The following is a 14,156-nucleotide window of genomic DNA, read 5'->3' on the forward strand; positions in this document are numbered from 1 at the left end:
CCGGAGTACCCGGAGGGAACCCACGCATTCACGGGGAGAACATGCAGACTCCACACAGAAAGATCCCGAGCCTGGATTTGAACCCAGGACTGCAGGAACTTCGTATTGTGAGGCAGACGCACTAACCCTTCTGCCACCGTGAAGCCCCAGCACCTTAATCTTTTGGCATATTTATTTGGCCTACGGTTCTAATATCAAAGGGGAACTGCAGTTTTATGATCATTCCCATTCCTTATGTAAAACAGGAACACAAACATTTTTCTTTTTTTATGCATTCTAAGTCGTTAACTACAGCAAGTACAAGGTGGCTAATAATGCAGCTAATTGGAGTAAACTACTGTGCCCAAAAAGCCGCCAATAATATTCCGTTTACATCTCGTGACCTGAATATTGACCAAATATTAGCGATATTGTTATTATAAGCGCTAACACAGACCAACTATTTTTAGCGGCGCCGTGATCACAGAGAGTTAACTAGCTTATGCTGCTATATTAACATATTGAGCCGGTTAGCAGCTGCATCGCCTCTGAGTTGTACAAAAAGTTAATTCCAGATTATAAATCATGCCGTTTACCTTGATAGAAGAAGGATGTGGCCATAAACCGAGAAGTTGGTAAACTTTAACATCCAATTTAGACCCGGCGATAGCAAGAAAGACACCAATATGACACTTGTTTGCATCACTTTTAAAAAAAAAAAAAAACTTCAGTGAGGATTTTTAATAATTCTTCATCGAAACAGCACACATTGTACAGTAACTGATTGTTTTATTATGTTCATAGTTTGTATATATTGTTCAGTTCTTAGCAATACTGCTACATGTTGGTTAGTGTTTCACTAAAAGTTAAAGTTAAAGTACCAATGATTGTCACACACATACCAGATGTGGCGAAATTAATGACCCATCACCCTTGATCACCCCCTGGGAGGCGATGGGAGCAGTGGGCAGCAGCGGTGCCGCGCCCGGGAATCATTTATGGTGATTTAACCCCCAATTCCAACCCTTAATGCTGAGTCCCAAGCAGGGAGGTAATGGGTCCCATTTTTATAGTCTTTGGTATGACTCGGCCGGGATTTGAACTCACGACTTACCGATCTCAGGGCGGACACTCTAACCACTAAAAGCTAGATCTGTTAAGCACACAGCTTCTAAAACTTGTAGATCATCCTCCTTATATCCAGGCTCAAAAATACAAGGTTTTGGATCATCATTTGTCCCGAAGTAGACTTTGTTAGCTTTCATGAAGTCTGTCATAATTAGTAATGTTGTTGTAACGTTGTGATACATCCCTGAAATTGTAGCACCAGAATATGCTTAAAATGAGCAGAATACGTAAATACTTTATATGATTATTATGAATGTGCCTGTTACTACATTACATATAGAATGAGTGTATATAAAACGGTGATGGAGGTTTTTGCGTGTTTTTAGAGGGCTTCATATGCAGAATACAGCGACTCCAATTGGCTCCATTTTTAGCTGACTTTTGCTAAAGTTTATTTACGAGTTAGAATGCATAAAAAAGAAAAATGTGTGCTTGTCATACATAAGGATTCTCAATGATAGACAAAATTCCAAAAAAAATACATTACAATACGGTTAAAGTTGCAAAAAAGCTCGTAAATGCAAAATACATTCAAACTTGTAGTTGACCACAGGAGACATGTGGAGCAGAAACTGGATGATAAGAGAGCCTACAAAGGTTTGATTCCACACCAGTGCATTTGATTTGTACAACATTCGACAGCTAAAGCTTGGAAAATTGCTGACCAAGCAGAAAAAACTGTCTGCGATCACTAAACAAACATTAAAAGCACATGTGAAAACATAGTCACCGGCCAAAATAAAAACAATCGCCAACAGTCACCATCACACACAATACCCGTATGACCCCACAGACACACACACATACATACATTCATATACATATATATATACACATACACATGCTGTACACACAGAGACGAGAGCTGCCCACCAAGTTGAGGAGCTCATAAAAACTAAATAGCATGCAATGCTGATGACTGACTAGTCAGACCACATCTTCAGTGGAACATCTGTCTTCCAGTAGGTCGAACAGAGAGCACTATATAATCATTTGATTCTGATTCTTACTCCTGTACTTTAGTTTTGTATATGACAAGAAATTAAACACCAACTTATCAGCAAAGTGATTGAGCTTAACATTGTTTTGTTTTTTTGTGATACAAAAAATGTCCAGGACAGACAGACAAATGGGAATTCTCTTACCAGGAGACACTGCCAACTGAAAATGGTGCAGCTTGTCCTCGTCTGGGAAATTGGCTGTGCATGTACCTACAATTAAAAACAGGAGGGTGTTGAAACAGCGAAAACATTGGATTTTTGGGCCAAAATTATGATACCAACGTCTGTAACATAACTCAAAAACAAACTCTTGAGTACTGTGCAAAAGTTAAAAAAAGCCTTGTAAAAAAACGTCTGAACTCAAATGCCACACCACACTGCCCCCTGCTGATTAATAACATTTACTGCATAAAACGACCTTAGATGTACATTGTCACCCTTCTGGTGATCAGTAAGAGTGTATAATAGATCAGTACATATTACAACATCGTATATTTATTGACATGTGAGGAATGCAGTGAAGAACGTGCAGAGGGAAAGAGGGAGGATGCAAGTCGCTCCACATAAATACTACATGCAGTTCGCTCTGCCCTTAAGTTTCGGCTGGTTTCTAAGCTACTACTGGTACTACTACTAGTACCACTACTACCTTGCCAGTATTATGGGTACCGTGCACGTCTAATCCGGTATGGTACCATTTCCCAATACCTGGGAATCGACACCAGTAGTAAACAGTACCAATTTTCGGTACTTTTGTGTGTGTTAATAAATATTACTTGTTTTTGATAACACAATCTCATTTGTATTGCCAATTTAAAGATCAGATGATTATAAATGACTGTTGTCCAGCTGTTATATCTTGTTTTATGATCACATTTCTGAGTATGTAGGCATGACATTAAGTTACAATTACAGTTGCAAATCCAATACGTTAGATGACAGTATAGTATTGTTTATGGTGTGTTGTTTTGTTTTTTTGTTGCGCTCCAGAAAGTGTCGATACTGTAAGTATTGTACTTATTACGCACCGGCTGAGGTAACATGCATCTTAATGGTAGTTTAAATTAACAAAATTGGGTGGTGTTGAAATCATTAGGTGTACCCGTTAACGCTAATCAACAGCATGTCAATATCAAAGCCAATAGCATCAAGCTAGCGCATTTGCGGAAAAGTGAAGACTTTTGGAGCGTTTTTTGAGTCAATTATTTTGTTGGCTTTGGAAATTGTAACATTATCTCTAAGTAGCTGAGTCCACTCTCAGTGCAGCTGGAGTGATCACCAAGTGGCAAAGTGCTAAGAGCAGCAACAGGGCGTAATGACACGTGCAACTCAAGTACCGAAACATTGCACCGTTAGATATTTTGTTAGTCCGTGTACGGTACGACCGGCGGGATTCGTTCAGTGCCGAAAAAGTACCGAATTTGATACCATTTTTATTTGCGAGTCTTCAATACATGTACATGTTTTGATGGCTAGAGCAGTGGTTCTCAAATGGGGGTACGCGTACCCCTGGGGGTACTTGAAGGTATGCCAAGGGGTACTTGAGATTTTTTTTTAAATATTCTAAAAATAGCAACAAATCAAAAATCCTTTATAAATATATTTATTGAATACTACTTCAACAAAAAATGAATATAAGTTCATAAACTGTGAAAATAAATGTAACAATGCAATATTCAGTGTTGACAGCTCGATTTTTTGTGGACATGTTCCATAAATATTGGTGTTAAAGATTTCTTTTTTTGTGAAGAAATGTTAAGAATTAAGTTCATAAATCCAGATGTATCTCTATTACAATCCCCAAAGAGGGCACTTTAAGTTGATGATTACTTCTATGTGTAGAAATCTTTATTTATAATTGAATCACTTGTTTATTTTTCAATAAGTTTTTAGTTATTTTTATATATTTTTTTCCAAATAGTTCAAGAAAGACCACTACAACTGAGCAATATTTTGCACTGTTATACAATTTAATAAATCAGAAACTGATGACATAGTGCTGTATTTTACTTCTTTATCTCTTTTTTTCAACCAAAAATGCTTTCCTCTGATTAGAGGGTACTTGAATTAAAAAAAATTTCACAGGGGGTACATCACTAAAAAAAAGGTTGAGAACCACTGGGCTACAGAATACAGAGTTTGACTGTACGATTATAGTCTGATTAATAATTACGGTTTCATGATGATTATTCTTTAAATAATTTAACAACAAAAAAAAATACAAAATCACAGACGGTCCTAAGAGACTCTGATGTGTTACGTATTCCTGTCAGAAATTATAGTAACAGCAAAAAATTATAAACATGAACAAAACTATGAATAATAAAAAAAAAACTAATAATGTATTAATACACGACTTAGGTTAACTTTATTGACACCCCCTGGGAAAAAATACACTCAAGTGTCATCATCTGTCATCCTTGCCTATTTATTCATTTCTAATAATCTTTTTTTATTCCGTGTTGTTAACTAGAATTCCCATAGTTAGATTCCATACGATGGTGTTTTTACTCTACAAGTTCCTGATGTTATGTTCGTGTTTTACACCTGCTATAATAAGTTACCTTGTCTATGGTTTATTCAACACATTAGAAGCAAAGTTAAAGGGAAACTGCACTTTTTTTGGAATTCAGCCTATAATTCACAATCTTTATGTAAGACAACAACATCAATGTCTTTTTTTAAATGCATTCTAACTTCTAAATAATCACTAGATAAAAGTTTCCTTACAGTGAAGCCATGACACTGTTGCATCTATTGCTTTTATTCTAACCCTAAAACCCAATAAATAGCCATCCAAAAACCACCAACAATACTCCACTTTCATGTCGTGACCCGAATATTAACCAAGCATTCGCAATATTTTTAATATAAGCGCTAACGTTAAGGTCTGACATTTAGTGGCGCATTGATCAGAGAAAGGCAACTTCCTTATGTTGCTGTATTGACGTCATCAGCTATTGAGCTGCTTTCTCACCTCGGAGCTCTTGAAAGTTCATTCTCGATCAAAAAGTATGCCTCTCACCTTGATAGTGGAAGGATGATAACAAACTGAGAAATTGGTCAACTTTGACGGCCAATTTAGACCTGGAAATGGCGAGAAAGGCATGCGAAAGACGCTTGTTTTAACCCATCCTTTTGTTTTAACGAGGATTATGACTCATTCTTTATCTAAACAGGAATATATGAACATTCCAACAGTCGGCATCCTAGTAACAGCATACCTTGAACTTTAGGTAATAATTATTATGTTTGTTAGCTCTCATGAAGTCCACAGCGAGGTATGAGTAATGTTGAAGGAAAAAGCGAACGACCTGATGCCTTTTTTAAATTAATGCGCCGCCATATGCTTAAAATTAGCAAAATATGCAAATATTACATGTTATTATAAATATGCCTGTTACTACATTACATATATACTTGCAGCATGTATATAAAACGTTGATGGAGATATGAAGAAGTTTTTTAAAGCGCTTTATAGGCGGTATGGAGCGACTATCATGGGCAACTTTTGATCGCATTCATTTACTAGTTAGAATGCATAAAAAAGAAAAACATATGGGTTCTGTCTTAGATAAGGATTGTAAATGATAAGCAAAATTCTCAAAAATTAGCAGTTCCCCTTTAAATGATCACTAAATGACTACCTGTTGCCGTTTGTTTACACTGAACTGACGCGGCGCTAAGCTATTGCTTTTAAGTACAGTACATTTAACTCAGGTTGTGCTGAAAATAATATGCCAGCATAATGTTTGTACAAAGCAAGTGAGGATAACTGAAACAGATTTGTGTAGTGACGACTTTGCGATTAAATAGTTTTGTTGTCTTTAATCACGGTTAATAGTGAAACCGGTTAATCGTTGCATCCCTGACACAAAAATATTCAGTTTACTTACTAGGAAGATTGGCTTCAAGTTCCGCAACTTCTGTAAAGAGAACACAATGAGTGTTATTACAGTGGTAATTTGTTTAAGCAGCGTGATCAAACAACCAGTACTTGAATTTGATTATAGTTTGATTCCACAATAAACAAGGTAGGGCTGGGCAATAACATGATCGTGATGAATTAATTTCATTTTATTATTTTTTTTAAAAGTGGATGATAAACCGTATTTTTCAGAGTATAAGTCGTTTCAGAGTATAAGTCGCACCTGCCAAAAATGCATAATAAAGAGGAAAAAAACATCTATAGGTCGCACTGGAGTATAAGTCGCATTTTTGGGGGAAACTTATTTGACAAAACCCAACACCAAGAATAGACATTTGAAAGCAATTTAAAATAAATAAAGAATAGTGAACAATAGGGCTGCGAATATTTGAGTGTCCCCCGATTGGATTCAATATTGATTATTGTGGTCGCAATTCGATTATAAATTGATTTTTTCGATTCAACGCAATTCTTGATTCAAAAACGATATTTTTCCCATTCAAAACGATTCTGTATTCATTGAATACATAGAATTTCAGCAGGATCTACCCCAGTCTGCTAAAATGCTAGCAGAGTAGTAGATATTTTTTTTTAAAGCTTGTATAATTGTTGAGGGCGTTGTTTTATCAACTGATTGCAATAATGTAAATTTGTTTTAACTATTAAACAAACCAAAAATATGACTTATTTTATCTTTGTGAAAACATTGGACACAGTGTGTTGTCAAGCTTAAGAGATGCGATGCAAGTGTAAGCCACTGTGACACTATTCTTTTTTTTTAATTTTTATAAATTTATAATGATAATGTCAATGAGGGATTTTTAATCACACCTATGCTGAAATTATAACTAATATTGATACTATTTTTGATGATATTCATTTTTGTTTCACTACTTTTGGTTTGTTCTGTGTCGTGTTTGTGTCTCCTCAATTGTTCTGTTTATTGCAGTTCTGAGTGTTGCTGGGTCAGGTTTAGTTTTGGAATTGGATTGCATTGTTATGGTATTGCTGTGTATTGTTTTGTTGGATTGATAAAAAAAATAAAAAAATATAATTTTTTTTAAAATCAATTTTTTTTTAAATGAGAATCGATTCTGAATCATACAACGTGAGAATCGCGATTCAAATTCGAATCGATTTTTTCCCACACCCCTTGTGAACAACAGGCTGATCTAAGTGTATGTTATATGATGCATAAATAACCAACTGAGAAGGTGCCTTGTATGTTAATGTAACATATTATGGTAAGAGTCATTCAAATAACTATAACATATAGAACATGCTATACGTTTACCAAAAAATCTGTCACTCCTAATCGCTAAATCCCATGAAATCTTATACGTCTAGTCTCTTACGTGAATGAGCTAAATAATAGTATTTGATATTTTATGGTAATGTGTTAATAATTTCACACATAAGTTGCTCCTCGGTATAAGTCGCCCCCCTGGCCAAATATGAAAAAAACTGCGACTTATAGTCCGAAAAATACGGTACTCCCTATCCCATTTGCCTAGGGTTTCCATGGGAATGGCTAATTGGATCTTGATGACATTCTGGGGAAGTTACTACTCATAAACACGTCACACCTCTGTGTCAAATGTTGTATGTAGTGTGTGACAGAGTGTGTGAGCACTTTGCTTTTACCCTATAATATAATCATTATATAATACATAACGTGCAGAAATATGATGGGATGATCAACGTACGCATGTTAATTGTATCTGCATGCTATCAATATGTGTAGTTAGTTAGCAATAGAAAATAATCAGGTTTTAATTATGATGCATATTTGCAAGTAGTTTTCAAAGACTTAAAAAACTGACGTTAACAGCGTAAGTTGCATCATAATTTGAAAAAGGCAACGTTTACATTTTAGAATGTCTTCATCATCCCAGACAGGGTCATTAGTTGTCTTGGATTGTAAAATAGTTAACTCTGTCATTTTAGAATATTATTTGCTTTGGTGCTGAATAATACATGTCTATATTTTTCCATGTTCATCTCATTTAATTTGCTTTGTTAATTACATAGTATGTTAATAATGAACTAATCTTTACTTTATCAAAAAATAGGAAAAAATTGTGACATCGGATGATACGGAAAAATTAATCGTGATCTTTTTTATTTATTTTTTTTTGGTTGGCATATCACCCAGCCCTAGAAACAAGGTACCTTTGGTAAGGAGACGGTCCCTTATCGAGACCCTATGAGTTGAGTCAGTGGCTCCAGAGGCACGGCCTGTCTGTCCTCCATCGCTCCTTTTCAGCTTACTGGCCAATGTGAGCATGGCTACTCAGCAGCGCTCTGCCTTGGTCTGCCTCGCGCTGCGCTGCTACTCAAATGCCTGATAATGACATGACACAGCATCATCAGCTCCAATGCTTTGACTTGGAGGTTTCAACTCACATCAACATATAGTTTCCTTTAGATCAAGGGTAGGGAACCTATGGCTCTCGAGACAGATGTGGCTCTTTGACGACTGCATCCGGCTCTCAGATAAATCTTAGCCACGATAAGTAATAAATAATTCCGTTAGTAATCACAGTGTTAAAAATAACATTCAAAATATAAAACATTCTCGTGCATTTTAATCCATCCATCCGTTTACTACCGCACCTGTTGAAGAAGTCGCATAAATGGTAAGAAGTATTTTCTTTATTATTGGTTACCTTCAGAATAACAATGTTATTAAAAAGAATACGATTATTATTATCATACTATAAAATGTTGGTCTTACTTAGAAAAAGAAGAAAAACAGACAGGACACCATATGCAACCCTCCTTTACTTAAAAAAAAAATGTACGTAAAAAAGGTGTGGCGGCTGTTATTTTGAAAAGTAGTAATGTAGTATTATCAATTTACTTACTCATTTACGGACTCTGATCAACTTCTTTGGTTTTCACTCTATCGATTTGCGTATGCAAGTGACGTCGAGGCCATTTTTCTTTTTGTTTCATGAAATAAGCGTTTATCACTTGCAACTTTTAAAAACAGTGCATTTGTAATAAGAAAAGCTTAAAATAATGGCCATTATATTTATCAAATTATCAGAAATGGATGCAAAACTGTAACATAAGAGCCCTAAAATAAAGGAGCTTGGTGAGGTGGCTCGTTGTAGTCAGCAAAATTTTAAAACTGTCTGCAGTACTTTATGTACAATAAACAAATCGATTATCGACTATTGACATTTACTAATCGGTGGGCCGTGGCCCGATTGGTACCGGGCCGCAGAAGAATTTTTAATCCCCCCCCAAAAAAATGTTTATTTATTTATTTATTTTTTTTAAATCAACATAAAAAACACAATATACACTTACAATTAGTACAAAAACCTCCCTTTTTCATGACAAAAACGTCCATTTTTTATGACAAAGAAGAAAAAAAAAAAAAAAAGGAAAAGGGTATCCTGTTGAAAACCTCGCGAAATGATGACGCGTGCGCGTGACGTCACCGGTGGTAGCGGACATCTTCTCCCAGCACCGATCACGGCTGAAAATAGTCTGTTTTTATCGTATAATTACACAGTATTCTGGACATCTGTGTTGCTGAATCTTTTGCAATTTGTTCAATTAATAATGGAGACTACAAAGAAGAAAGATGTTTGTGGAAAGTGGTGTATTGCAGTCGGCTGTAGCAACACAAACACAGCCGGTGGTTCTTTGTTTGTTGTGAAGCTTTAATATGGAACAGAGCGGTCAAGCGAACAAGGTTCTCTACCACATGTCAACCGGCAGATTTCGGTGAGAAAATTGGGGTAATAAGTCGGCTCTTACCGTAAACATGAGCGGAGCTTGTGTCGTTCCTCCTGCAGCTGTCAAAGAGGAAGCTGCGACTTTCTTGGATCCTCCATGGCTTCCCCCAGAGACACTGGCGGTCACCACACCCCTCCGACTTTCAGGTATGACTATATAATCTCACTAAGCTTTAGCAACACAAAAACAGCCTGTGTTTCATTGTTTACATTCGCGAAAGAAGACAGTCAAGCTTTACTATGGAAAAGAGATGTCAAGCGAACACGGTTGGATTGGACCACACACACAAAGTACAGTGTATTATGTAGCGATCATTTAGAAAGATCGTGTTTCACGGCTTCACGGTGGCAGAGGGGTTAGTGCGTCTGCCTCACAATACGAAGGTCTTGCAATCCTGGGTTCAAATCCAGGCTCGGGATCTTTCTGTGTGGAGTTTGCATGTTCTCCCCGTGAATGCGTGGGTTCCCTCCGGGTACTCCGGCTTCCTCCCACCTCCAAAGACATGCACCTGGGGTTAGGTTGATTGGCAACACTAAATTGGCCCTAGTGTGTGAATGTGAGAGTGAATGTTGTCCGTCTATCTGTGTTGGCCCTGCGATGAGGTGGCGACTTGTCCAGGGTGTACCCCGCCTTCCGCCCGATTGTAGCTGGGATAGGCGCCAGCGCCCCCCGCGACCCCGAAAGGGAATAAGCGGTAGAAAATGGATGGATGGATGGGTGTTTCGAAGAGGGTCCCTTGTAAAGGCAGAGATGGGCATCGCCACCACCCGTCGACTGGTGCTGAAGAAAAGTGCGGCGCCGACCTTCAGGTTGTACAGGTACGACGATATAATCTCACTAAAACACTAGTAACACAATAAGCAGATAAGGGATTTTCCAGAATTATCCTAGTAGATGTGTCTAATAACATCTGAATCGCTCCCACTGCCCTTGTCTTTTGTTTCTCTTCTAGCCCTTCACTCTCACTATCCTCCTCCACGAATCTATCATCCTCGCTCAAATTAATGGGGAAATTGTCGCTTTCTCGGTCCGAATCGCTCTAGCTGCTGGTGGCCATGATTGCAAAACAACGTTCAGATGTGAGGAGCTCCACAACCCGTGACGTCACGCGCACATCGTCTGCTACTTCCGGTACAGGCAAGGCGTTTTTATTAGCGACCAAAAGTTGCAAACTTCATCGTCGATGTTCTCTACTAAATCCTTTCAGCAAAAATATGGCAATATCACGAGATGATCAAGTATGACACATAGAATGGACCTGATATCCCCATTTAAAAGCCTACAGAAACCCACTACTACCGACCACGCAGTCTGACACTTTATAAATCAATGATGAAATCTTAACATTGCAACACATGCCAATACGGCTGGGTTAGTTTACTAAATTGCAATTTAAAATTTTGCGCCGAAATATCCGGCTGAAACGTCTCGGTATGATGACGCGTGCGCGTGACGTCACGGATTGTCGAGGACATTTTGTTCCAGCATCGTTCCCAGCTGTTAGCTCATCTGTTTTCATCGAGAAATTCCACAGTATTCTGGACATCCGTGTTGCTGAATCTATTGCAATTTGTTCAACAGACAATGGAGACATCATTGAAGAAAGCTGTAGGTGGGAAGCGGTGTATTGCGGCCAGCTTTAGCAACACAAAATCAGCCTGTGTTTCATTGTTTACATTCCCGAAAGATGACAGTCAAGCTTTACTATGGAACAGAGATGTCAAGCGAACACGGTTGGATTGGACCACACACACAAAGTACAGTGTATTATGTAACGATCATTTCGAAAGATCGTGTTTCGAATAGGGTCCCTTACGAAGGGCAGAGATGGGCATCGCCACCACCCGTCGACTGGTGCTGAAGTAAGGTGTGGGGACGACCTTCAGGTTGTACAGGTACGACCATATAATCTCACTAAAACACTAGTAACACAATAAGCAGATAAGGGATTTTCCAGAATTATCCTAGTAAATGTGTTTAATAACAGCTGAATCGTTCCCACTGCCCTCGTCTTTTTTTTTCTTCTAGTCCTTCACTCTCACTATCCTCCTCCACGAATCTTTCATCATCGCTCAAATTAATGGGGAAATTGTCGCTTTCTCGGTCCGAATCGCTCTAGCTGCTGGTGGCCATGATTGTAAACAATGTTCAGATGTGAGGAGCTCCACAACCCGTGACGTCACGTGCATATAGTCTGCTACTTCCGGTACAGGCAAGGCTTTTTTATTAGCGACCAAAAGTTGCGAACTTTCTCGGCAACATCGCGAAATGATCAAGTATGACACATAGAATGGACCTGCTATCCCTGTTCAAATAAGAAAATCTCATTTCAGTAGGCCTTTAATAGAGCCTTTTACATCAAGTTTGCACAGACAAAGCATATGTTATGATTTCTATTTTTGTCATCTTTTAACATTAGTCATGCCAGCCTGTAAATGTAATTAATATAACTATCTTCAGGACAGCTAGCTAAAAATAAATCCCTACAGATTATGGTGCAGCAAATGATCCTTGTTCGGTGTCAGGCAGCAGTAAATGTGAGTAAAAAAATTAATTATGCAGACTTTAATTTGGTGGAATGAGTTTTGTGTTAAAAGTACTTTGCTCGGCGGGTTAGCGTTTATGTCATCTGGATGTTGTTTACCTGTAATCTCCGAGCTGGTGCTCCGTGCTACAACATCATCGGCTGCCCTCCGCTCGCTGAAGCTCCAGGCGGAGATTGAGGCACTTGAGAGCGAAAATGGTGAAGGAAATGTGATATTTATGTAGGTTTTATGGGGGTGAGAAAGCACCGAGTGAAGCCTGAGCTGTCAGAACTTCACTCCGGTGTCATGGGGAACGGAAGTGCACTGACGTCCGTGTGTGAAATGAGCTCGTAGGGAAAAAGCGGGATAATAAAAGAGGTTCCGTTTGGCTTTGAATTAAACGTAGTACCTTAAACAATTAAGAACATTTTTTTTTTTGGTGTCAAATTATTTTTATTTAATTAGACCTGAGTCTGAATTTATTTCGTATGTGTTGATAAAGGGGAAACAAATTGTTCAACAAGGGTTTGTTGGCTTAATGACAAAGTTTCCAGAATCAAATACATATATTTCTTGAATGGCGATCCTTCCAGTTTAAATTTATATTTTAAAAATATATACATATTTAATGGAGCTCTGTCTTGCTTAACGTGAAACAGTATAAATTCCGGGTCACACAGCATGTACACTATAAGCCAGGGGTAGGGAACCTATGGCTCTAGAGCCAGATGTGGCTCTTTTGATGACTGCATCTCGCTCTCGGATAAATCTGAGCTGACAATGCTTAACACTATAAGTAATAAATAATTCCACTTGTAGTCACAGTGTTAAGTATCGACTTGTACTTGGTATCCAGTATCCATGCAGTGTGTGTGTGTATATATATATATATATATATATATATATATATATATATATAAATATATATATATATATATATATATATATATATATATATATATATATATATATATATATATAGTATCCATGCAGTGTGTGTATGTCTATATATATATATATATATATATATATATATATATATATATATATATATATATATCCCGGTAACAGTTCGAGATGCCACCTCAGTAGAAGCATTTAAGTCTCACCTTAAAACTCATTTGTATACTCTAGCCTTTAAATAGACTTTTTAGACCAGTTGATCTGCCGTTTCTTTTCTTTTTTTTCTATGCCCACTCTCCTTTGTGGGGGGGGTCTGGTCCGGTCCGGTGGCCATGTACTGCTTGCCTGTGTATCGGCTGGGGACATCTCTGCGCTGCTGATCCGCCTCCGCTTGGGATGGTTTGATGTTGGCTCCGCTGTGAACGGGACTCTCGCTGCTGTGTTGGATCCGATTTGGACTGGACTCTCGCGACTGTGTTGGATCCATTATGGATTGAACTTTCACAGTATCATGTTAGACCCGCTCGACATCCATTGCTTTCCTCCTCTCCAAGGTTCTCATAGTCATCATTGTCACCGACGTCCCACTGGGTCATTATTGTCACCGATGTCCCACTGGGTGTGAGTTTTCCTTGCCCTTATGTGGGCCTACCAAGATGTCGTAGTGGTTTGTGCAGCCCTTTGAGACACTAGTGATTTAGGGCTATATAAGTAAACATTGATTGATTGATTGATATATATATATATATATATATATATATATATATATATATATATAATCACAAAAGTGTTTTCCTCTTGGTTAAAACCCCATGAAATGTGCCCCTGGACACAGGAGAGCTTTAATTATGACCACTGTATGACCCTGTAACTACTTGGTATTTGAGCTTTTTCTACCACCTGAAGACATTGCCTAAACCAGGGGAATAATGTCTAAAT

At 37.9% G+C, this 14,156-nt stretch overlaps 1 long non-coding RNA gene across 1 annotated transcript; it reads right to left on the reverse strand.

Annotated features, from left to right (window-relative positions):
* Positions 1–2,252: 2,252 nt before the first annotated feature.
* LOC133564929 (uncharacterized) lies at positions 2,253–12,656 on the reverse strand. The gene is made up of 4 exons (XR_009809373.1): positions 12,434–12,656; positions 8,209–8,380; positions 6,005–6,034; positions 2,253–2,318 (listed from the first exon to the last, which is right to left on the reverse strand). It is a non-coding gene; the product is annotated as an uncharacterized LOC133564929 (long non-coding RNA).
* Positions 12,657–14,156: the final 1,500 nt, after the last annotated feature.

Source organism: Nerophis ophidion, linkage group LG13, assembly GCF_033978795.1.
Source record: "Nerophis ophidion isolate RoL-2023_Sa linkage group LG13, RoL_Noph_v1.0, whole genome shotgun sequence".
Classification (NCBI taxonomy): Eukaryota; Metazoa; Chordata; class Actinopteri; order Syngnathiformes; family Syngnathidae; genus Nerophis; species Nerophis ophidion.